Source organism: Odocoileus virginianus, chromosome 1 (assembly GCF_023699985.2).
Source record: "Odocoileus virginianus isolate 20LAN1187 ecotype Illinois chromosome 1, Ovbor_1.2, whole genome shotgun sequence".
NCBI lineage: Eukaryota > Metazoa > Chordata > Mammalia > Artiodactyla > Cervidae > Odocoileus > Odocoileus virginianus.
The window spans coordinates 10798955-10825411 of record NC_069674.1 but is presented as its reverse complement, the minus strand read 5'-3'; the positions used below and the strand labels follow the sequence as shown (position 1 = coordinate 10825411).

Here is a 26457-nt window from a genome sequence, read left to right as displayed (position 1 = left end):
CATTTTTATTTCCTTTACTCTAGGAGGTAGGTCATAGAGGATCCTACTTTGACTTATGTCATTGAGTATTCTGCCTATGTTTTTCTTTAAAAGTTTTATAGTTTCTCATTTTACATCTAGGTATTTAATCCATTTTGAGTTTATCTTTGTGTGTGGTTTTAGGAAGTGTTCTAATTTCTTTCTTTTACATGTAGCTGTCCAGTTTTCCCAGCACCATTTATTGAAGAGGCTGTCTTTGCCCTGTTGTATATTCTTGCCTCCCTTGCCAAAAATAAGGTATCCATAGGTGCATGGGTTTATTTCTTGGCTTTCTATCTTGTTCTATTGGTCTATATTTCTGTTTTTGTGCCACTACCATACTGTCTTGATGACGGTGGCTTTGTAGTATAATCTGAAGTCAGGAAGGTTTGATTCCTTCAGCTCCATTCTTCTTTCTCAAAACTGCTTTGGCTATTTGGGGTCTTTTGTGTTTCCATATGGATTGTGAAATTTTTTGTTCTAGCTCTGTGAAAAATGCCACTGGTAATTTGATAGGGATTGCATTGAATGCTTGATGAACTATGGATGGAGGTTCATGACATTGTACAGGAGACAGGGATCATGACCATCACCATGGAAAAGAAATGCAAAAAGGCAAAGTGGTTGTCTGAGGAGGGCTTACAAATAGCTGTGAAAAGAAGAGAAGCAAAAAGCAGAGGAAAAAAGGAAAGCTATTTTCATTTGAATGCAGAGTTCCAAAGACTAGTAAGGAGAGATAAGAAAACCTTCCTCAGTGATCAATGCAAAGAAACAGAGGAAAACAACAGAAAGAGAAAGACTAGAGATCTCTTCAAGAAAATTAGAGATACCAAGGGAACATTTCTTGCAAAGATGAGTTCAATAAAGGACAGAAATGGTATGGACGTGACAGAAGCAGAAGATATTAAGAAGAGGTGGCAAGAATACACAGAAGAACTGTACAAAAAAGATCTTCACGACCCAGATAATCACGATGGTGTGATCACTCACCTAGAGCCAGACATTCTGGAATGTGAAGTCAAGTGGGCCTTAGAAAGCATCACTACAAACAAAGCTAGTGGAGGTGATGGATTTATATATATTAAAGATTAACTGCATAGGGAAAAGAACAGTAGGAAAAGCAAACAAAGAAATAAATGTAGAAAAAATAATAATAGGTTTAAAAAATTAAAAATTAAAATTAAAATTAAAATAAGAGAGAGAAAAAAACAAAAACAAAACCCCCAAACCTCCCCAAAATGGCAAAAGCAGAGGTTTATAACAACAATAAAAAATGTGACTGAGAACAAAATGAAGAAAGCTCAAAAGCTTAGTTAGATCTCATAGTACCAATAAAATCAACAACTACAACAGAGGGAGGGAAAAATGGAAAAAAAAAAAAAAAAGAAAAAAGAATCCAAAAGAATCTACAGAGCAAATCAAAACATAAGAAAAATAAATGTTTTTCTTGAGTCACTGATGTCAGAGTCCTTTCCCTCGCTGGGAGTCTGTCCACTTCACCTCCCTGGGATGCCCTGTAACACTGCTGATCTCTGGACTGGCTGTGAGGGCAGCTCAGATTCTAATCTGCGGCTACTCCTCTGTGTTCTTGCCTCCAATGTCCACAGCTATCAGATCTAGTGCGTTCTCTCTTGTGGGAGCTCGCAATAACCTTTTATATATTCCACAGACACAGAAGTTGCCTAGTTGATCATGTGGATTTAATCTGCAGCTTGTACAGCTGGTGGGAGAGTTTTGGGTCTTCTTCCTTAGTCACACTGCTCCTGGGTTTCAACTGTGGTTTTATTTCCACCTCTGGCCATGGGTTGTCCACTGGGGTTTGCTCCTGAGGCTGCACTGGAGGTCTTGGGTTTGCTCGTGTGAGGCCAGGTGTGGAGGTGGTGCAGCTGCCTGAGTCGCAGGGGTTCTGGCAGCACCAGGTACTCAGGGGAGTTGGCAGCGAGGGCAACAGGAAATATAGTGCTCTAGAAGGGTATGGAGACCAGTATTGGCCAACACGCTCCAGCATTCTTGCCTGGAGAGCCCCCATCCCTGACAGAGAAGCCTGGCAGGCCACAGTCTACAGGGTCACAAACAGTCAAACACTACTGAAGTGACCGGTGCGCATAGGCATAAGACTTTTTTTGCCTGTGGCAGCTCTGCCCCAGTGAGAGTTGAGCGTGAAGGTGGTGCAGCTGCTTGGCTTGTGGGGACCCTGGAGGCGCCAAGTGTGCAGGGACACAGACTGCCCCCACGGCAGGAGTTATGGCCCCAGAAGAAGTAGTGAAGTCGCTCAGTCGTGTCCAACTACGACTCTGTCCATTGCATTTTCCAGGCTAGAGTACTGGAGTGGATTGCCATTTCCTTCTCCAGAGGATCTTCCCAACCCGGGGATCAAACCCGGGTCTCCCACATTGCGGGCAGACACTTTACCGTCTGAACCATATGGCCCTATCAGAGTCTTTTTTCGAGCCTCTTGTAGCTGTTGATCAGAAGGCCTCTTTGGCCAGTCTTTCTCGGTAGCTCCATGCATTCAGGCCATAGCGAGCCCCCCCCCCGACTGGGGTCCTTCTCTGTGGATCGGAGGGTCAGGCACTTAAAGGGGCACCCTGGGTGGGGTCCTACTCTGTAGTTCAGTGCATCAGGCATTTGATGGGCCAGCCTCTCTATTGTTCAGCTGCTAATGCTGTGTGGTGGGAAGAGAGGCTATGGTGATGGCTCCACCCCCTACGCATGACTCAGCAGTATCGCATTGCTTCCATGGCTGCCGGGCTCTCCTCTACAGGCATTTCCCACCACAATCTCCTCCCTCACATCCCCTCGATCCGTTTCTCCACAGTCAACAGCAGCCCTCGCCCTGGGATTGCTCCACAATCCCTGAACTCCAGCTCCCAGTCACTGCACTGTCTAAGGTATGTATATCTGCAGCAAGAACTGTCTGATTCTCATTCCATTTAGGCTGCCACAGGTCAGTTGTTTTACTCTCAGCCTTAAATGTTTCTCCTCTGACTCAGACAATTCCCCGATGTGGGGATCAGACCCCTGCTTCAGTTCTGCCACCCTCCGAGGGCAGGTCCAGTCCTACTAACAATCCTGTTTTTTCCGCCTACTTCCTTCATCCTACCAAGCTTTGTGTGGGTCTATATATTCTTTTCTGCTGGCCAGGTACTCCTATCTGCTCTCAGCTGGTGTTCTGCAACCACTTCTGTGTATGAAGGTGTATTCCTGATGTATCCATGGAGAGAGACGTATTCCATGTCCACCTACTCCTCTGCCATGCAAAAATAGGATGTATTCACAGGTAGCTCAACTGTATACCAGGTTACAAAACTCTGGAGTGGCTGAACTGAGATGCGAATGCTGTCCTCTGTCCAGGCTTTTTTTCACTACAACCACAGCTGATCTGGTTCAACAGAAGAGGGGAAGAGCCCTGAGTTTTGACATAACTGCCACAAACTAAAGTCCCAAGTTTTGGAATGGCAGCATCTGAGACAGAGGAGCTTTTGTACTGGAGCCGACTCAGAAAGTTGGACTGGATTCTAAGCCATAAGCATATTCTGTTTGTTGGGAGAAGGTAACCATTCCCTAAATCTTACAGGATTTTGAAGATTTCTTTTGATTTTTATCAAGTTTTTGATTAAACAAACAAAATCTTGCCCTAGTTCAATGGTTTACCTAATAATGTTTTAACTATACAGCCTGGTCTTCAAGATTTCCCAAAGTTTGGGTCAAGCCTAACTTTCCAGCTGTATGTTCTACTATTACTATTTCCCTACATTAAAGCCTCATTTGGAAAAGACCCTGAAGCTGGGAAAGATTAAGGACAGAGGAGAAGGGGGCGACAGAGGATGAGATGGTTGGATTGCATCACTGTCTCAGTGGACATGAGTTTGAGCAAACTCATGAAGATAGTGAAGGACAGGGTAGCCAGGCATGCTGCAATTCATGGGGTTACAAAGAGTCAGACATGACTTAGTAACCGAACAGCAACAACAACAGCAACAACAAAGACATTAAACCCTATGGTCAAGCCCAAAACAACACCTTGTGATTTTTTTTGATCAATCTGTTCTTATATATTGTCTAGTACATCAATTTTCTCAGGCTATACCCACTAGCTAGAATGTCTACCTCCATGACCCATGGTCTCTACCCTTTAAAATTTTAATTCATCCTTTGAGGCTCAGATCAAAAACCATTTTCTGCACAGTCTCTGCTTCCCTTTGCCAGCAGTGGCTGCTCTGAAACAAAAGATTTAATTGGATTTTCCAGTGTATATACACTCTACACAGTATATTTGGATGGGTTTTTCTGCCCTACCTCACCTCCAATTGGCTGTGGTGTATGGTGTCAGCTTATTGTTTGTAAAGAGGATATGAGCACCTGCTGTATACACTGGTGTGATCTTAAGAAGAGTGGATTTCCTGGTAAATCACTATTATACCATCATGGATGGATTTTCACTGAGAAAGAACTTCCTGGTGCTGACTATAATTAAATCCCTTCATCACTTTTCTACATAGCAAGGATAAGCAATTTCAAAATTTTCCATTTTATATTTATTTTAATGAGATTGTTTAAGTTGAAAACAATTGTTTGCATAAATGTTACAACAAGGGTTTAGCTCATCCATTTGTCTTATATTAGAAATTAAAATTTCTACTACTATCAGTTTTCTGTCTACAATTTTCTGTGTAAACATAATATCCAATTTTCTTGAGCAAAATTTTGCAGATCTATTTTTAAAGAAATTTTTAATATTTGCAATACTTTAGAATCATTAACAAATATTAAATGCATACTTTAATATTTAAAGTAAAAAGTTCTTTGTTGTGCTTATTCCTGTCAGAAAGATTCAGTATAAACTGCGTAAGAGATGAAGAGCTATAATTTAATCCTTGACATAAAGAAAAAAGAGAATAAGTAGGTCACAGTTGTAGAATAAGAGGCACTATTGTGACTAATTTTGGTGGTAAAGTAGACCTTAAACCATAAAACTCCAAAAGAAAACATAGTGGGTAAGGTCCTTGACACTGATTTTGGCCATGAAGTTTTTGACACCAAAAGCAAAGGCAACAAAAATAAAAATAAACAAGTAGGATTGCATCAAAGTACAAAATTTTCTGCACAGCATAGGACACCATTAATGCAAAGAAAAGGCAACCATTGGAATGGGAGAAAATATTTACAAATCATATGTCTGATAAGAAATCAATATCCAAAATATATGAAGGCTCCATATAATTTAATAGCAAAAAACCCAATCTAATGAAAAAGTGGGCAGAGGAACTAAGTGGACATTTTTCCAAAGAAGACATACAAATGACTGATAGGTATCAAAAAGATGCTCAACATTACTACTCATTCAGTTCAGTTCAATTGCTCAGTCGTGTCCAAATCTTTGTGACCCCAAGAAACGCAGCATGTGAGGCCTCCCTGTCCATCACCAACTCCTGGAGTTTACTCAAACTAATGTCCATGGGGTTGGTGATGCCATCCAGCCATCTCATCCTCTGCTGTCCCCTTTTCCTCCTGCCCTCAATCCCTCTGAGCATTGGGGTCTTTTCCAATGAGTCAACTCTTCATATCAGCTTCAGCATCAGTCCTTCCAATGAACACCCAGGACTGATCTCCTTTAGGATGGACTGGTTGGATCTCCTTGCAGTCCAAGGGACTCTCAAGAGTCTTCTCCAACACCACATTTTCAAAGTATCAATTCTTTGGCGCTCAGTCTTCTTCACAGTCCAACTCTCACATCCATACATGACCACTGGAAAAACCATAGCCTTGACTAGATGGACCTTTGTTGACAAAGTAATGTCTCTGCTTTTTAATATGCTATCTAGGTTGGTCATCACTTTCCTTCCAAGGAGTAAGCGTCTTTTAATTTCATGGATGCAATCACCATTTGCAGTGATTTTGGAGCCCCCCAAAATAAAGTCTGACACTGTTTTCACTGTTTCTCCATCTATTTCCCATGAAGTGATGGGACCAGATGCCATGATCTTAGTTTTCTAAATGTTGAGCTATAAGCCAACTTTTTCACTCTCCTCCTTCACTTTCATCAAGAGGTTTTTTAGTTCCTCTTCAGTTTCTGTTATAAGGGTGGTGTCATCTGCTTATCTCAGGTTATTGATATTTTTCCCGGCAATCTTGATTCCAGCTGTGCTTCCTCCAGCCCAGCGTTTCTCATGATGTACTCTGCATATAAGTTGAATAAGCAGGGTGACATTATACAGCCATGACATACTTCTTTTCCTATTTGGAACCAGTCTGTTGTCCCACGTCCAGTTCTAACTGTTGCTTCCTGACCTGTATATGGGTTTCTCAAGAGGCAGGTCAGGTGGTCTGGTATTCCCATCTCCTTCAGAATTTTCCACAGTTTATTGTGATCCACACAGTCAAAGGCTTTGGCGTAGTCATTAGGGAAATGCAAATAAAAATCACAGTGAGTTATTACCTCACACCTATTAGAATGTGTGTGCTCAGTTGCTCAGTCATTTCCAACTCTTTGTGACCCTATGGACTGTAGCCCACCAGGCTTGTCTGTCCATGGAATTTTCCAGACAAGAATACTGGAGTGGATTGCCATTTCCTCCAGGAGAAATTGCCATTTACTCCAGGGGATCTTCCTGACCCAGGGATTGAATCCAAATCTCTTGTGTCTCCTGCATTGGCAGGCAGATTCTAGTGCCATCTGGGAAGCCCACCTATTAGAATGGTTGTTATTAAAAGATAAGAAATAATGTGTTGGCAAGGATGAATAGAAAAAGGAAACTTTGTGCACTATTGGTAAGAATGTAAATTGGTACAGCCACTATGGAAAACAGTATGGAAGTTTCTCAAAAAACAAAAAATAGAACTACCCCATGATCCAGCAATTCCACCTATGGGTGTTTACCAGAAGGAAAAAAAAAATTACTGTCTCAAAGATATCTGCACCTCCATGTTCATAGCAGCATAATTTATAATCCAAGGTCATAGAAACAATATTAAGTGTTTACCCATTGAGAACAGACTTGTGGTTGCCAAGGGGGTTGTGGGGTGGGGGAGGATTGGATTGGGAGTTTGGGATTAGCAAATGCAAACTATTATACATAGAATGGATAAATGACAAGGCCCTATTGTATAACACAGGGAACTATATTCAATATTCTGTAATAAACCATAGTAAAAAATAATAAAAATTTAAGTGTCTATCATTGGGTGAATGGATAAAAAGAATATGATATACATATATGTGATTATATACATGCAATGGAATGTCCTTCAGCTGTAAAAAGGATGGAAATTCTGTCATTTGCATCAACACTGATGGACCTTGAGCAGATTGTGATATGATGGTAAGTGAAATAAGTCAGAGGGAGACAAATACTGTATGATCTCACTCATATGTGAGATCTAAAAAAACTGAACTCATAGATAAAGAGAACATATTGGTGGTTGCCAGTGGCAGGGGGTGGGAAAGTGTGTGAAGGAGGGGCAAAATGGATGAAGTGAGTCAAAAGGTACAAACTTTTGTTGTAAAATAAACAATTCATGGGATATAATGTACAGCATGGTGACAATAGTTAATAATGTTGCATTGTATATTTGAAAGTTGATATCTTAAAAGTTCCCATCATAAAGTAAAAACTTTCCCTATTTGTGATGATAGATGTTAAATAATTTTTTGTGATCATCATTTAACAATATATGCATAAATGGCAAATCATTATGTTGTATACCTAAAACTTCTACAATGTCATATATTAACTACACTTCAATTAAAAAATATTCTGCTTTGGTGAATAAGTGGACAAGTAACTTAATGAATATTGTACAGTAATTATCAACCATGGAAAAGACTGTGCTGTAATAATGCTTCCTTCAGTTACTGAGTACATCTCGATTTACATGGTCGACCATTCGTCTCAGGCTTCACTTGTTTCTCTCTCAGCCTGGACTCTTCTGCCCCATACTTTCAGCACTGGGCACACTGGCTTTCTCTTAACTCTCTCTTAATTCTCCTATTTTCCTTGTCAGTTTTTAGTCTTACTCCTCTTTTATGTTGCTTATTTCATTTTATTTTATTTTCCTCTTTTGATCCTATTCTTCACTCTTCCTGATAGCTCAGCTGGTAAAGAATCTGCCTACAATGTGGGAGACCTGGGTTCAATTCCTGGGTTGGGAAGATCCCTTGGAGAAGAGAAAGTCTTCCCACTCCAGTGTTCTGGCCTGGAGAATTCCATGGACTGTAAAGCCCATGGAGTCGCAAACAGTCGGACATGACTGAGGGACTTTCACTTTCATTTCACTCTCACCCTCACCTGTTCTGCTCCAAACAGGCATATTCAATATACATTTTTTTTGGTACACGTTCTTGGAAATGTAGGTATCCTTGTTGCATTTGTACTTTAACGTTGGGATATAAGTGTCTTTAAATTACAATAGTGCATTCAGCTCAAAGTACTTCCTAGTTTTTATTGATAGAGGATACAAAGATCCTGTAGTGGGTAAAAGCATGAATTTAAGGTAGATGGCTTGGTTCTAATTGTTTTCCACTTATTAGCTATTTTATCTTAGACAAGTCACTTAATCTCCCTGTGCTTCAAGTTCCTCATACATGGCCTTGTAAGGCTTTTGCATGAAACAAATAGGCTAATACATGTAAAGCTGAAAGTGTTAGTCACTCAACCATGTCTGACTGTTTGTGACCCCATGGTTTGTAGCCCACCAACCTCCTCTGTTCATGGAATTCTCCAGGCAAGAGTGTGGGAGTGGATTGCCATTTCCTTCTCCAAGGGATCTTCCTGACCCACAGAGATTGAGCCCGGGTCTCTTGCATTGCAGACAGATTCTGTCTGAGCCACCAGGAAAGCCCAATACATGTAAAGTGTGTGAAATAAATAGTATCCGACATGTAATGTGTTACCTATATGTTAGCTATTGCGTTATTCTATTTGCATTTTCTCTCAGCTGTTTTTGAGCTCAAGCCATGTACTTTCACACATATTCTTGCTCTGATAGCTGCCCAGTGTTTCATGGTATGTGTCTGCTACACTTTGTGTGTGTGTTTTATCCAATAATCTAACAATGAATGTCTAGACTGCTTTCAAATTTGTGCTATTACAAACCCAGTTGTAATAAACATTTTCTTTTTCAAGACTGTGTAGGAATTTTTCTCATATTAAGGGATAATAAGATATACCCACACTTTATTTCACTAAGCACTGCCAGATGTTTGTAGAATGACTTTACCAATTTACACTCCCGTAACTGTATATTGCAGCTACTCCGCGTGTGGTTAATTTTCATTGGCTTCTATTCCCAAGTCTAATACAGGACCTCCGTGTATATAAAGTCACGCCGTTGGCTCTGCGTTGTTTCTCAGGGTCTCCAAACATATTGCATATGCGCTCATGATACAAGCTTGTGCTACCACTTTGCAATGTAGATGTTTTCCTCATTCTTTCTCCAGCTCATTCAGCGCAGTTTCCAGCACACACAACTGTCTGAGAGGGCCTTACAGCTGCATAGTTCTATCGCCAGTTAGAAGAAATCTTTGGTCTATTCTCTAGATAGCTCTGAATGCTTCCAGAGATGGTGGCATTGGCTCCCAGCTCCGATCCCGCCTTCCTCTGCTGGCTGAGTGCCATCACCCCCTCCATCCTCCATGCCTCTGCTGCCCTGGAATCCCATCATCTCCACTCCTCCTATTCTACAGGTTCCAGAGCTACCTTACGTTCTCTGGATCCCTTAAAGCCCCAGAGCATGGAATTTTCCATATCAAAGCTGCAAGACAGTCTGGCTCTCCTTCTCTATTTCCCTCTGTTTAGGCTGCGATAACGGTATGGATCTAGAGAAGATTTGGTTAGATGAGAATAAAACCACAGCCTCTGGGTCTAAGATCCTCCTACTAATGAACAGTGACCTAGATCAGAATTGCCAAAAGAATCTCTGTCATATCTCCAGATGAACTATCACATTGAACTTTGCAACAATAAGAATCCTTGGAAAGACAGAATTCAAATGTCATCTAGGATATTTTTTCTCAGATGTATTGTGTTGTTCTTACTTCTTTGACTGTGATCTCTCTAGTCCTAGATAAGTATGTCTTGTCTAACTCAGCTTCTTTACCCTTATCAATGACCGTATTACTGCTTTCTTATCTCTTCTCACTGGCTTTGTCATCAAGCCATGACCCCACTTTCCCCCGTCTGTTTCTCTGTTCTGCGGCTGCTCACTGTGGCAGCCGTGACCCAGTGGTGACTCTAGGGGCTGGATGGGCCCCTTTCTGAACCCAAGCAGATCCTACTAGCCAAGAAGTATCTATATCTTATTTTTGCATTGTTTAGCTGTGCTCTGCCTACTTTCCTTCAGGTTAGACTTTTTCATTTCATCTGTTTTTCCATGGATTTTTTGTTTGATTCTCCTGGTAAAGAATAGTAAGATCTCTTGCCTACCTATTATCAGGAGTTTCAGATGTTTGGAGCTATAGGTCTGGAGTCATGTATTTCATCTCTTTATCTTGAGCTTTAGGATGTGGATATATCTCATATATATATATATATATATACACACACACACACACACCAATATATATATATATAAACAATAAATCCTGACTACAAGGAAGATGTGACCCAATTCAGGGGAGGGTTGAAGATTTTAGTCTGAGTGAATCACAAACTAAAGGTCTTGTTGGCATAAACCAAATTATTTCTCTCCACTAATCCGAGGTTCCTCCACCTGTATAAAATCTCTGAACTTCCTCAAGTAAACCTTCAAATTATTTTGTTTTACTCTACATCCAAAAAGATTATTTATTTTTCTATAGTTACTCTGACCTACTCATCAGAACTGCTCCTAGTAATTAAAAATTTAGTGAGAAACTTTACAAAGGAAAATTAGTTTAATTTCACCTCATCCTCTCTTCAGATATGGATTGGAGACATGAAGTGAATTCAAGGGGAGAAAATTTGTGAGGAGACAGAGTTTAGCCTTTTGTGAAAGGGATTTTTAGTGCTATCACTCACCAAACTTTATTAGGCTTCTGATCAATTTCTAATTAAAGAAAACATGAATCCTCATATGACAAGGGGAGAAGGTGATTCCTAAGTCAGGTATAGAATATCTTGTTTCTGGAGTTACCAATCTGTCAAAACAAATCAAGACACTCCCTGGTAATTTTAATTTAGTTTTTTTTCACAAGACTTATTTTATTTTTTAGGTATGAGAAATCTCATAAGTTCTTGAGTTTTTATTCTATTGCTTCAGATCCTTTGAGGAAATAAATATGCTTCAGATCATTTAGTGAAAAGATGACTGATGTTAATTTCATTTCAGACCTCATAAATACAATTTTATATTGTTCATTAGAGATCTATTTATTACTTTCAGACTTTTGCTCTTGTATAGCATAATAATTGATCCCATATTTCCTCAGATAAAACAGTAAGGGATATATTACTTTGATACAGTGTAACTCTATAGGAAAAGAAAATATTTCTTTGTCAAATATTAAGTATAACTTTGTTTAATCAAATACAGTTGGAAGGCACATGAAGAGGAAGATGAGCGATGATGGATGACAAAGGATAATAAGGACAAGCTCATGCTGATGACCAATTAATGGAAATGCTAGTTTATCAGGTGGCAGTTGTCTCCATTTTACATTATTAAGTCTGTTTCTCAAACCCAGATATTCATAAATAAACTCTGGGTTTGTTTTATGTTTTCCTGCTATCATATAAATTATATTTATGGCTAATCTATTCATAGAACTACAAAGCTTGAGGTGATCTTACAAATAATTTAGCTAACTTCTCATTTGTGAGGAAACTGAGGAAAAGTCAATAGATAGCATCACAGTATCCTTGGTTACTCTTCAACTTTCTTTAATAGATTTTGTCTAATACAAATCGTACTATATTTACTCACGTAGCTTTGCTTACACCCCGAAGTCCTGGTGCGCTGCAGTCCATGGGGTCACAAAGAGTCAGACATGACTTAGCGACTGAACAGCAACAGCTCCTTGCTTTTAAGCAGGTGTTTGTCCTATGTGAAGCAGATGGAGACCAGGAGGAAATACCTGCCAGTAAACCACTACAGTTTTCCACAAAGGTTTTCTGAATCTGGTAATATAGCCCTTAAGGCAGAATGAGAATGATACTATTTTCAAGATTAATAGGATCCTTTATCCTTGAATAAGCTTGTGAAAACTAGCAGGTGGTCAGTTGATTCCCATTGCAGTCTTTTGTTCCCCAGTCTTTTGTAACATATATTGGAAAGGATACTTTGCATTTATTGATCCAGAAAATAAGCCAAAAACTGTTGTGATTACAGCCAAAAATATGGCACTAAGTGAGGCACTTCCCTGAAGGGTGCATCCCCTTTTACAAAGTTGTTTGGAAGGAGATTTAGCAAGTAGAGAGAAGAGTTAAAATAGGGGTTGCTCATTGGTGGGCGACAGTGCCAGGTAGTGGAAAGAGAGCTAGTGTAGGGGTCCAGCCTGAGACCCAATTCTAAATTTGTTACTAGCTATGTGATGCTGCCCAGCGCTCTCGCCTGGAAAATCCCATGGACGGAGGAGCCTGGTAGGCTACAGTTCACGGGGTCGCGAAGAGTCGGACAGGACTGAGCGACTTCACTTTCACGTTTCACTTTCATGCATTGGAGAAGGAAATGGCAACCCAGTCCAGTATTCTTGCCTGGAGAATCCCAGGGACAGAGAACCCTGATGGGCTGCCGTCTATGGGGTCGCACAGAGTCGGACACGACTGAAGTGACTTAGCAGCAGCAGCATGTGATGCTGAGTTGGCTAGTTAAACTTCCTGGGACTACTTTTCACTTATTTAATACATGAGAAATTGGAAGTGATTCAAGTTATTTGACTAGTTTGAAAGCCTCTCAGGCCCATGGACTTAAGTTGTGAGTATGAGATGGTTAGGTATAAGACAATGGGAAGTTAAATGGCCTGAGGAAGATGCATACAGATCCTAGGTATATTCAAATTCAGATTTATTGAAAACACTTTACCAAGTATTGGTAAAGATGTGGAGCAGCTGGAATTCATATTTTGCTGGTGAGCCTATAAATTAATTCAATCATTCTGGAAAACTGCATAACTGCATGGCAGTTGTAAGTATATTTATGAACTATTTATAATTTGTGATCTATCAATTTATTCCAGGGTAGATACACATTAGAAATGAGTGCTTATGTCCATCCAAAGGCATGCACAAGACTATTCACAGCAGGTGTATTCATACATACAAAAGACGACATACTATATGACTCCATTTATGCATAATTTAAAAGCAATCAAAACTAATCTTTGGGGATAGAGGTCAGAAGAGTGATTATTTTGGGCTCTGCTCAGATGGTAAAGAATCTGGCTGCAGTGTGGGAGACCTAGTTTCAGTCCCTTGGTTGGGAAGATCTCCTGGAGAAGGAAATGGCAACTCACCCCAGTCTTCTTGCCTGGAAGATCCTAAGGACAGAAGAGCCTGGTGGGCTACGAGTCCATGGGGTCGCAAAGAGTCGGACTCAGCTGAATGACTGAGCATTCAAGTATGCAATAAGCAGTGAACAACACAAACCAGGTCTTTGCTGCGCAAAAGCTTTTAAGTCTCATTAGGTTCCATTTGTTTATTTTTGCTTTTACTTCTTTTGCTTCAGGAAATAGATTAAAAAAAAATCATTGGCAAATCAATGGAGGATTTTGAGCAGAAGGGTGCATAATCAGATTTACATTTTGACTGGATTACTTTTGATACTGTATTGAGACTAGCTTGTGGGGAAATAAGGGCAAAAGCAGAAGTCTCTTGGAGACCACTGCAGTCCTTCCCATGAGCTATAATGGTGGCTCATATTCTCTGGCAGAGTTTGGTGGCTGTGGTTGTGATGGGGCTGTAGGTAGTGAGGAGGGGGGACGTTTTGAATACATACTGAACTGAGACTTCCCTGGTGGCTCAGGTGGTAAAATAGCCGCCTGCAACACAGAAGACCTGGGTTTGATCTGTGGGTCAGGAAAACCCACTGGAGAAGTAAATGGCAATCTACTCCAGTGTTCTTGCCTGGAGAATTCCATGGATGAGGGAGCTGGGCTACAGTCCATGGGGTCACCGTGAGCTGGACACAGCTGAGCGACTAACATTTTACCATTCACTTTCAAGAGGACTATAAGAAAACTCTGGAAATTTCCAGTATCTTCACTGGGGTGTGGTTTACAGAGTACATATGTATACAAACATTCACTTAAGGTCTGGGCACTACTTTGGATCACACTTTGATTTCGAAAAAGAAGAAATAAAGAAATGAGCAATAACAAAAAAGAAAAGAAAAGAAAAGAAAAAAAAAAACCCAGAAAGATGAAAAGGAGAAAGAAGCATTTTGTTGGGAGACAATAAAACCATCTGTAGATAGACTTCTGCCCAGAGATAGCCACTTTACTCTCCCTGGGTTTTGTGGTCTCTGCAGACCTCTTCAGCTATAACTGTCAATGATTGTTTGAATAAGAGAAAAAATCAGGTGAAAATTTGGGAATGGCAAAGTGAAGTTAACACCAACTTTTATGGCCCAAGATTATGATTACCAATGGACCCATTAACAAGAAAATGATACTAAGTATAAAAATTCTAAATTGCTGTGTCAAGTCCCCACTTTCCTTATCTGAAAGCTACAGTTACCTTGTGCATCATAACACTGACCATAAATTAGAATCCTCACTTTTACTTCCTACATCTGCAGAGACCAGCACGTAAAGAGGGAGTGCTTGAAATGGATTTTACAGTTCAAATTTGGTTGTACAAAACCTTACCGCTGTGAGTAAAAATAAAAAGCTCTCCCCTGCAATTATAATTAGGACAATAGCTTGAGTTTACAGATTAGCTCTTTGTGGCTAATTGTTAAGTAGAGTGATTTGGCTTAAACTCTGATTCACACATGGAAGAAATTTCAGAGCAACCACTTAACTAGTATGTGGGTGGGAGGGAAGGAGTTGTCACCCACCTGCAGCACAGTATCACCTTCTTCCACAGATTCACTTGGGGACACAAATCACAATGTCATGTTTTATAAGAAGTTAGAGGATTGAGTCATTAGACCTTGGCATGATTATGCTTTCTTTTATATAAATACGGCCTCTAAATTAAGATGAAAAACTCTGAAGAAATAAAGGGACTAATAGTTGTTGAGCTTGTAACATGTATTCAGGGTTTTAACTGCAGTTGTTTTGTTGTTTAGTCGCTAAGTTGTGTCCAACTCTTCGCGACCTCACCGTCTGTAGCCTGCCAGGCTCTTCTGTCCATGGAATTTCCTAAGCTAGAATACTGGAGTGGGTTGCCATTTCCTTTTCCAGGGGATCATCTCGAGCCAGGGATCGAACCTGCGTCTCTTCCATGGGCAGGCGGACTCTTTACTGCTGAGCCCCAGGGAAGGCCCTTTTAATGTCTATCCCTCATTTAACTCTAAAACACCATCTTCAGTTTATAAATGTTGAAAGTGTGCCTTGGTGAATGTAAACACCTAGCTTTTGGAGGAACCTGGATTCACCCTGGGTGTATGGACTCCAACTCCTGTTTTCCTTCCCTACATCTCTCCACAGGTTCCTTTAAGTGAAGGGACACTGCAATTTTCTCTGTTTTTAGAGTCTCCCACAACTTTAGGTAAATGTTAAAGCATTGGCATAAATACTAGACCACAAATCCAACTATGCAAGAGGCATATTTTTTCAATTTCTATAGATAGAAGTTATTTTATTTTTGCCCTCATTTTTCTATTTGGCAGACATTTGCTTTCAGTCAATTCAAGACGTCCTCACTTCAGGGTCCATACCCCACCCATGCCTGAGGATGCCCATAGTCTTGGGAGATTGCTGAGTTTGATAACTTGTTATTACCTACTCAGACTGGCTTTTTTTTTTTTCCAGTTTTTTTCCTGTAATATATATATATTTGTAATAGAAGAATAATTGCTTTATAGAATTTTACTGGTTTCTGCAAAAACATCAACATGGATCAGTCAGACTAGATTTTGTTCCATCTTATTGAACCATATAGTTTGTAGTTTTGTCATCCAAAGTTTAGCACATTTTTGGGTCTGGCTCAATATCTGATAATTCCTTGATCCTTTCTAGATCTTGAGAAAATTTGCTTTGTTTTCTACATAGAACTGGGCTTCCCAAGCAGTGCTAATGGTAAATAGAACCCACCTGCCAATGCTGAAGACATGAGTCCTGGGTTTGATCCCTGGGTTGGGAAGATTCCCTGGAGGAGGGAACAGCTACTCACTCCAGTACTCTTGCCTAGAGAATCTCATGGATAGAAGAGTTTGAAGGCTACAGTCCATCGAATCACACAGAGTAGAATATGACTGAGGCGACTTAGCAGCAGCTGCTATGAAGCAGCTCAAGGGAAAGCCTGAAGGCTGTCTCTGGCCGCGCCACCACCTTCCCTCTAACAATTCTAATACTATGAGGGTGCATACGTGTGCTTTTCTGATGGGGGTTGCTAAGAATAGGAAGATAACTTTGGATCTTCCTTTTATTCCAAGCCTTCTTTTCTTGAACATTTAAACATACCTGGGTGATCTGTCACTTTTCCCTCCTCACCCTCAGTATAGGAAGTTTATCACCTGAGAAATGGTGGGTGGGCAAAGGTAAAGGCAGAGGAAATATATTTGTCAGACAACACATTCCTTCAAATCATTTTCATCTTCTGTGGAGACTTCCACGCTCTTAAACTGGTTTCCCCATAATAACTCTCCTAGAGGCAATGAATGCCCAGTCATGGAAGATGCTAGGGGTACCGGGGTTGCCACTGGGTGGGAAGGTGGGGGAGTTTGCATATACTATGAAATAATACATATATATTATCCCCCTATGCTAAACATGTAATCAACACTCAGTGAATACTTAATTAACTGATGTAAATGAAATGCAAAAGAGGCTACATATTTGCCAGGCTAGAGTTTCCAAACCTGAATGAGCTTCAGAATCACCTAGAATACTTTAAAATTCATGTATCTAGGCCTGGCTTCCCTGGTGGCTCAGATGGTAAAGAATCTGCCTGCAATGTGGGTCCTGGTTTGATCCCTGGTTGGGAAGATCCCCTGGAGAAGGAAATGGCAACCCACTCCAGTATTCTCACCTGGAGAATCCCATGGACAGAAGAGCCTGGGGGGGCCAACAGTCCATGGGGTCTCAAAGGGTCGGACACGGCTGAGCGACTAACACTTTCACTTTCATGCTTGGAGTTTTAAGCTTAAACTTTGACAAAGGATTGAGAAATTCTTAAAGAAAATACTCTTCCTCAGGTATGGAAGAGTCCATACTCTTACAGGTCTATACTCATACAAGTGTACTTGTTCACACTCATGGTTTAGCAGTAGTTTAAGCTTATCTGGTATTACCCTGGGAAGTACAGAACAAGGGCCCAAGGAAATGAGACATTAATAGACACATTTTGGTAGTAGAAGAAAGAACATGAGTTTAGCAGAACATTTATGGAAATATATTGGGTTGGTCAAAAAGTTTGTTGAGATTTTCTGCACCATCTTATGGATAACTCAAAGCAACTTTTTGGACAACCCAATATAATATAAAACTTCTTATACAGACACAGTTCATTTGTACAAAGGAATGGATTCATCCTACCAGTAGCCCTACTTCTTCAGAGACTCATTGCTTCTTGGTTTTTAATTCTCTCCTCACACTGAAACTGGAAATAATTCACTTTAGCAATGAAACTAATTTACATACATTGTTAATTCCCAAGTCATTTGAATTCTAGCATTTTTTTGGTTTCTTGGTCTAATACTGAAGTAAAAGTTTTGTAAAAAAGTTTTAGTGAAAAGTTTTACAATTAAATGTATTTCAGTAATTTTGGTTTATATATGGTGGTGGAGAGGAAGACGATACAAGGGTTGGGAAGCAAAAGCCTAGAACAGTCCCACTTGCTTCTTTCATTTCATGTCAGTTAATTTCAATTTCTGTCATTCATTTCTTTATCCAGCTGCTATTGCTAGATATTATTGCCAGTATTTAGAATTAAGAAGATCAGTAAGTTATGGTCTTGACATGGGAGAACTCAGAGTCTAGTGAAGGAGAAAGATACATAAATGTTAATTTCAATAAATCATGAGTGGTATGATAGAGATCTGAATGAAGTACTGCACCATCATGTAAGACATTGAGCCCTGCTCAGGAAAAATAAGGAATGATTTCTAGAGATGATGCATCTGAATGGGCTCTTGAAGAATAAATGAGTTTTCAGGGGAGGGAAAGAGGAAAAGAGGAAAGGACACTCCATGAAGAAAAAACTGTGTGTGCAAAGGCAAAGATTATGAAAGTAAATGGTATTTGTTTAGGGAAAGTATCATTAATTCAATGATAAATTGAATTAACTAATGGGAAGCCACGGGGAGCTTGGCAGGATATAAGACCAAAAAGGTAGGTTGGTGCAAATTTAGGAAGGTCTTAGTATCCCATATCACTGACATTAACTTCATTCACGGACAAGAAGGCAGACATCAAATATTTTAAGCAAAGGAATGACATAAGAAGTTTTGTATCTTAGAAAAAACGTACTCAAAGCATATAAGCGATAGTTTAGAGGGAGAAGGTGGTAGAGTCAGTGAGATGAGTTAGTACAGGAACCAGGAGATGAGTGCTGAAAACACAGCAATTACAGAAAGGGGTTGGGGGAGGAAAGAGAATATTTGGGAAGAAAGTAAAGAATGAGAATTGACAGAACTTGGCTTGAAATGTTTCTTCTTAATTTAGGTTCTCTCAGAAGCAGACACTGAGGCGAAGACTTGGGTGGATGATGTTTAGATGATGTAGGTCAGGCAGTGGGAGGTGACCAGTGAAGTGCATTCAGCCAGGGAGCAGTGTCCACCATGGGTGACCACAGCCTAACTGGGGGCAACTCTGGGAATCTGAGGAAAATACTTTCCTCGGACTGTGCTTGTGGAGCGAAGGACTGGGCTATTTGATCCTTCCCTTTCTCTTCAAGTGGAACAATGGAGAGGCAACAGTCATACTGTATATTGTTTTGAAGAGTAAATAGGATGCATGGAAGAGAGAAAATCTGTTAAAGCTATTGCTGAGGACAGAGAGAAAGCAGAGCTTGAGGAAGGTACAAGACGAAAAAATTAAAAAAAAAACTATTTTGGAGATTTTTTGGCCAAAGGGAATGATCAGTTGAGAAGGAAATACTGAAGATGAGAGGACTGTGATAATGGATAGAAAAAGTTTCCAGAAATGTTGGGGGTACAGGGAACCAGAACCAGTTTTGGCAGTCAGCAGTCGATCCGCGAGGAGAAAATGGATGTTCCTTTCTCTGAACTGGAATGGAGAGAAATAAAGACGGAAAGGGAACAAATACATTCTGAGGAAGAGAGGAGGTTATTTTTGGGAGCTCATGTATGATAGCTTCATTTTCTGTGCAGCAAAGAAAAGAACATGGATGAACTGAAGAGTTTTGTCTTCCTTACAGATATTAAGATGTGAGAGACCTGAAAATTTGTCTGTTCATCACTATGTCTCCAGTATCCAGCAGTATATTGCAATATGGGAGACTATAAAAATTAGTTTTTAAGTTGAATCAATGAATTAAAAACAGAGCATGGTATAACAATGGAAAGAGTCAGAAGTAACTGGGTTCAAATCCCACTTCAGTGCATGATACTGTATTACTTAACTGTTTATTCTCAGGATTCTTGTGAGGATTACATGAATGAATGAATGTTTAATATTCAATGCACATAAAAATAAAATCAAAAGTAATTAAACATTAATTTTATACTGCATATTATCACAACTCCCAAACACTACATATATCTTGATTTTAGGATATAAACTTTTTATTTTGTCCCATTGTAAAGGATGGCTAATAGTAAAACTTCACTTTTTAATAGATTATTCTTAAATGTTATAATTTTCTCCAATGAAGCAAGAGCAAATTATTGGAACACAAAGAATTTTCCATCCTAAGGTAAAATATGCATGCACATGTTTTCTCATATAATTCAAATTAAATATAGCATCCAAAATTTGAAAGAGAGGTTATTCAATGTTGCTGGATTTTAAAACTTTCCTAAATGTTACCCAGTGCCAGGAGGGACAGCTAATACCACAGAAAACAGAATTAATATACAGCAGGTTTCTGAGAATTTAGAGAAAGGACAGGAATCGATAGAGTGAGGTTTAATCAAGATAAATGAAAAGCAATTCACTAGGGAAAGACCAAATTTGAAGGGAAAAAGAAGTGCAAGGCAGAAAATTGTAGGTTTGGAGTCACTAATACAAAAAAGTGCTAAGCTGATAGTTGTCAATAAATTTTACATGAATTTATAATAACATAATATTGCAAACAAGGGTGAATATTTTATCAGAAATTATTAACTGGTATATATACACATATATATGACTGGGGGAATAACAATTTTCTTTTCTTCTAACTCTACATGGATGAATCCATATATAAAATACAATACATATTCAGTTATTCTATGGCCCTTAATTTGTGTTCCTTGAAATGTCTCTAAGGTTAGAAAAATAAAAACAGACAAGCAAACAAAAATAATCAATTTAACTGAAGAATTAGAAAGCTTGTCACATACACTGGATCATAACTCTTCCTCAAACTTCATCCTTCTGTAACTGTCACTGTTTTTAGTACATCTACATGGATCAACTTCCCTCCATTCCGTGGTCATATAAATTCAAGCCATTCATCTAGGCCCACCTCAGATGTAATCTCATATTGGTGAAGTCTTGATTTCTGCTGCTGAATCCAAATGTCAGACAATCTCTGTCTGATTCCCCTCCCACGAGAAGCTGGATATGGATTGGGAAAGTTCTAGTATGAGAGAGAAAACAAAGGGGGCTATGGGTGTGACCTGGATAAGACTGGGTCTAGAAATTGAGATTTCAGAAACATCTACATCTAAGTATGGATATGATTTCAAAGCAGTGAGAACATGCTTTGAGAGCTGTTATGGAGGTTAGAAAGAGATGGTTTTTAGCAGAGATGGTTTCTGGCATTAATGACCTGAACAGACCTCACTGGAAGCATATTACTAGGCCTTTTCACCAGCTATCAATATATTTACTGTCTATCAGCTCAAATTCTTGAAAAACAGGGCCAGATGATAAGACCAGATAAGCAAAATTCATTTTCCTAGTGGCTCTTTCTCAGAGCATGAGGTTAATATTTCATCAATGACCTCAGGCAATGGGGTGCACTCTTTTCTTTTTCCTTTTCCTGCAGTATTCTCATTCCAGGTTACTTATCACAAATTTCACATATTTCCTAGAACTATATTGGCTTTAAGTAGCAGAAATTCATATGGGTACCTTAAGTAAAAGCAAAACAAAGCTTGATATGAAGATGCTGAATGGTATCTTGGAAACTAATGAGCACTGAGAACCATTGGTCCAAGGATAAAATTCTAATGACACTTTCTCTAGATTTCATCTTTCCTTCTGTGATCACTTTCCATCTCTCCTCCTTCTCTTCTTTCTTCCCTCCCTCCTCTTCTCTTTCTGACCATCCTCCTTCAATTCATTCTGTTTTGAAATTGCAGATGGTAGAGTCTAAAACAAAGCTCTCATTAGTTCTCAAATAACATCTCTTCTATGGTGAAACTAACCTGACTGATATGAAATTTTGTCCAAGTCTACATTAACTGGGTAACAAGTTTGTTAGCCCAGTTATTTTTCGCCCATGGTCCAGCCATCTGTGACCCATGCACTGGAGTAATTTAGTATCAAAGTCATGGTTACCACACAGATTAGAGTAGAAAATTGTTTATCTACTCTAGAGAATGATTCACTTCTCGAAGTGAATGCTCGTATGGTGTCAGGATGGGGCAGCTAGTGAGCAGTAAGGAGGATGAATGGACAGGCAGTTCAGTTATCAGATTTGTACTCACTTTTATCTAGTATGGATGTTTATATTTGTAATACCTGGCTCTTTAAAATATAAACAAACCATTGGGGTGCATGTATCTTTTGTAATTATGGTTTTTCCGGATATATACCCAGGAGTGGGATTATTGGATCGTATGGTAGTTTTATTTTTAGTTAAATTAATTGCAGTGCTATTTACAATAGCCTGGAAGCATTACAGGACCTGGAAGCATTAACAGATGAATGGATAGAGATGTGGTATATATAAACAATGAAATATTACTCAGCCACAAAAAAGAACAAAATAATGCCATTTGCAACAACATGCATGGACCTATAGATTATCATATTAAGAGAATTGTCAGGCAGAGAAATCAAATATCATATTATATAACTCATATGTGGAATCTAATTTTAAAAATGATACAAATGAACCTATTTACAAAGCAGAAACAGACTTACAGATATAAAAAATAAATTTATGGTTACCAAAGGAGAACCATAGCGGGGAAGCATACATCTGGAGCTTTGGATTAACATACATACACTACTATATTTAAAATATTAATAAATAATCTAGGAGGACTATAATAGCTACTCAATATTCAGCAATAATTTATATGAGAAAATATAAAAAAGGATGGATATATGTACAACTGAATCGCCTTGCTATACACATGAAACTAACACAACATTGTAAATCAACTATAATCCAATAAAATTAAGAAAATTCATAAAGAGAGCAGAAAAATAGAAAGTTCAATCTTCAATAAACACTGCTGACCATGTTCTTCCTGTTTGTATCATTGCTGGCTCCTCACCTCTCCACGTTGTAGAAATGACAGCTTTCCGTTTCCCTCCTGCCATTGCCAATTCCTTCCACTCTCTACACATGTATTGATTGGAATTTGGGGTTTCTAACTGAAAATAGGGAATGAGTTACTGGTGGGTGAAAGTATATCTAAGGCCACTTCAGATATTTGCAGGACTTGGAACAAAATTTTGGTTGCTTCAAGGCATAGACAAAGCGGATGATAAGGAGGGGTATTTCTACTTGTGTTTTTTGGGGGAGGTGGTGGCATAGCACACGTGGCGCATGGGTGTTTTTCTATACAGTTCTATTGGTCTTGTTACTGATGGACATTTATTACCGATTTAGTTAACTTTCACCCCTTATTTACAATATTGTACGTTTTCACCTTTTTATTTTCTTCATATTGTGAAAGTGGTAATGAGGCTTGTCTGTACCAAAAAAGACAATGAAGTAATGATTACAGTAGAAATCTATGCTTGCTCCTTTTGACAACGGAGTTTCTTTTCTCTCTAATTTACATCTGTTAGAAATGCTTAGCTAATTGGGAAGGACTGCTTATTTTTCTATTAACTTGATTTGGTTTTTCCTCATATTCAATTTCTAAATAGCAGAGCACTTTTAAACAGTATAATTAAAAATAAAATAGGTTAAATAATTCAAAAATCTATGTATTATTAAAAATAACCAGGATATCTATCTGTGCTAGTTAAATACATAATTTGTTTTAAAATGTGAATATGAAAAATATAGTAATTTAGAAAATCAGCATGGGAAATAACTGAAAAAAAAACTTTAAATAGGCTTTCCCATTTGATTACTATTTTTGAAAGCCTAGCAGGATATAAAAGGAAATTAGTATTTAATAAAGAATTGGAAACAGTGGGTAGAGATTTAGTTAAGTAAATCAAGGAGAGGATTTTGAAATATGAATGAAATAGCATCAGTAGTATTTTGTAGAATATTCATAAAATCTGCTAAGCGATTTCTGAAACATTTTGTGCACTTTAAGGGCTATTGATTCTTTTAGGTAATGATGCTCCATTATATGAAGAGTTACTATTTGGATGATACACAATTAAATAGTAGATTGTCTGAACTGGCCTTGCTTATTTGACTTGCAAGATAATATCCCCTGAATTGAGAAGCTATATTAATATTCATTTTGAGTTGAAGTGCTAAATTAGGCTAAAAATCCAAACTCAAATGTAGCAGTGCAAATTTAGAAGCACAAGAACCATGTACAGGGTCAAGAAACAATAGTAAAATCCATGCTAGCCAGTAAGTTTTAACTTGAACTGCTCTAGTGGAGCAAAACTTGACCACTGGGATGAGAAATTCATAATTGAGGAAAGATATGTAATAAAAGAAGAAATCAGAAAAAACTTTGGCAGATATATTTGAAACTGGAAATAACATGAAAACTGTGAAGCATAATAATAAAACAAGCATATCTGCAGCCATCACCATTGTAACCTAAAAACTCAGCAAAAGACTTATCAATACCACTGAAATTCCAAATATTTCTATCAATAAGAGCCCCCCACTTTCCTCCATCCCAGTGGACTGAACTCTATTTTGCTACTATTCTCGTTTCTCCTTAAAATTTTACAACAGACATATTCTTAAAACAATGCATTTATAGGTTTTGTAGTTTCTGAATTTTTAAAATGGAATTCACAATAAATGAGACTTTTGAAATCTGCATCTTTCACTCCACTCCACATTTTAAAGATTCAGTCATGTTGATGTATAAACCTATAGTCCATTAACTTTCACTGTAGTTTAAGAATCTACTTTGTGGATATGTCATAGTTCATTCATTCCTCTGTTGACAGACCTTGTTTAGCTTTCATCATTTTTAAAAATCAGCAGCGATGCTCTTTTGAAGATCCCTGTATATATTTACTGGTGCACACTTGAAATAGTTTTTCCACAGCAGCACCGTGTAACCAGACTTGCTGTGCTGATGGAAATGTGCTGTCTGCACGTCGTCACATCACAGTCAATACCCACATAGGGCTTCTGAGCACTTTCAATGTGTGGTTAGTAACACTGAGGCGCTGAATTTACAATCTAACTTAATTTTTAAAAATGAACTTTATGCATTTAATTTCCTGTCCCAACTCTAGAATCAGCCATTTCTCCAAGGAGCCTGGTTCCTTTATTTGGTAAATGGTGTTAGAGACAAGTATTTGGGTACTAGATCTGCTTGTTACTATTGGGTACTCTAATTTTCCAATAGTCATGTACAGATGTGAGAGATGGACTATAAAGAAGGCTGAGTGATGAAGAATTGATGCTTTCCAACTGTGGTCCTGGAGAAGGCTCTTGAGAGCACTTAGACTACAAAGAGATCAAACCAGACCATCCTAAAGGAAATCAACCCTGAATATTCATTGGAAGGACAGTTGCTGAAGTTGAAGCTCTGATGCTTTGGTCACCTGATGCGAAAAGCTGACTCACTGGAAAAGACCCTGATGCTGGGAAAGATTGAGGGCAGGAGGAGAAGGGGAAAACAGGATGAGATGGTTAGACGGCATCACTGACACAATGGTCATGAGTTTGAACAAACTCTGGGAGATAGTGAAGGACAGAGAAGCCTGGCATGCTGCAGTCCACAGGGTCGAAAAGAGTCAGACATGACTGAGACTGAACAGCGAACAGCAACGGTTTCTGAAGGATATGTACTCACTCACACTCCCAGTAGCAAAGCTCAAATCTTGGGAGCTCCACATTCCACCAATATTTTGTATTTGCAGATTTTCAAGCCTTTCCAGTATGGTGACATATTTATATTTAGCAATACTGTTTTCCTTCCAGAAAGCAATTTAGGAGGGAAGTCTTTATGAATTATGTTTTTTTTTTTTTTAATTTATAAAGATTTGTACATTAGTATTATAAACAGAGATAAATTTTTAACTGCATATTCATATACTGGCTTTATTTTGAAAAGGCTTGAAAGAATTTTGTTGTTGTTCAGTTGCTCAGTCACGTCCAACTCTTGTCACCCCACGGAGTGCAGCATGCCAGGCCTCCCTGTCCATCACCAACGCCTGGAGTGTGCTCAAACTCATGTCCATTGAATCGGTGATGCCATCCAACCATCTCATCCTCTGTCATCCCTTTCTCCTCCCACCTTCAATCTTTCCCAGCATCAGGGTCTTTTCTAAAGAGTCGGCTCTTCACATCAGGTAGCTAAAGGAACTTCAGTTTCAACATCAGTCCTTCTAATGAATATTCAGGAAAGCAATTACAAGACAGTACAAAATAGGAAAGTACTTATTTTGGCCTAATCTACCTCCAGAAAGTGCTCTCTTTTATCCAGAGAAGTAATTATTTACTATAATAATTGTCTTACATCAGTGGTATTTTGAAGAAAAGGAAAAAATAAAAGCAGTGTCCTTAATTAAGTACAGAAAGTGCCTGCGTTACAGGAAAGCAAGGTCATCTATAGACTGAATTAATTGGCCCAAAACAGAAATTTGAGAAACATTCTTGCCTTAGAAATATAAGTTCTTACATATACACCCATTTTGTTTTCTCTAAAATTTGGAAAGAGTAGAAAGAATTGTTTCCTGCAGCAGGCTAGGTTGGATTCTGAGGGAATAGCATTTGAAATTCACATGATGGGATGATGTCAGCCATCATCAATTTAAAACATTCATGATAGCTTTATGAAAATAAATTGATGAAGTAGGGATAAAGTGAAAATTGGAGTGGGAAAAATAAAATGAAGCAAATGTGAGTA

General features: G+C 38.8%; 1 long non-coding RNA gene across 2 annotated transcripts in view; it reads right to left on the bottom strand.

Annotated features, from left to right (window-relative positions):
* The window catches only part of LOC139032842 (uncharacterized), a 107908-nt gene that overhangs the window by 30203 nt on the left and 51248 nt on the right, over positions 1-26457 (bottom strand). The gene's annotated exons all lie outside the window — the stretch shown is intronic.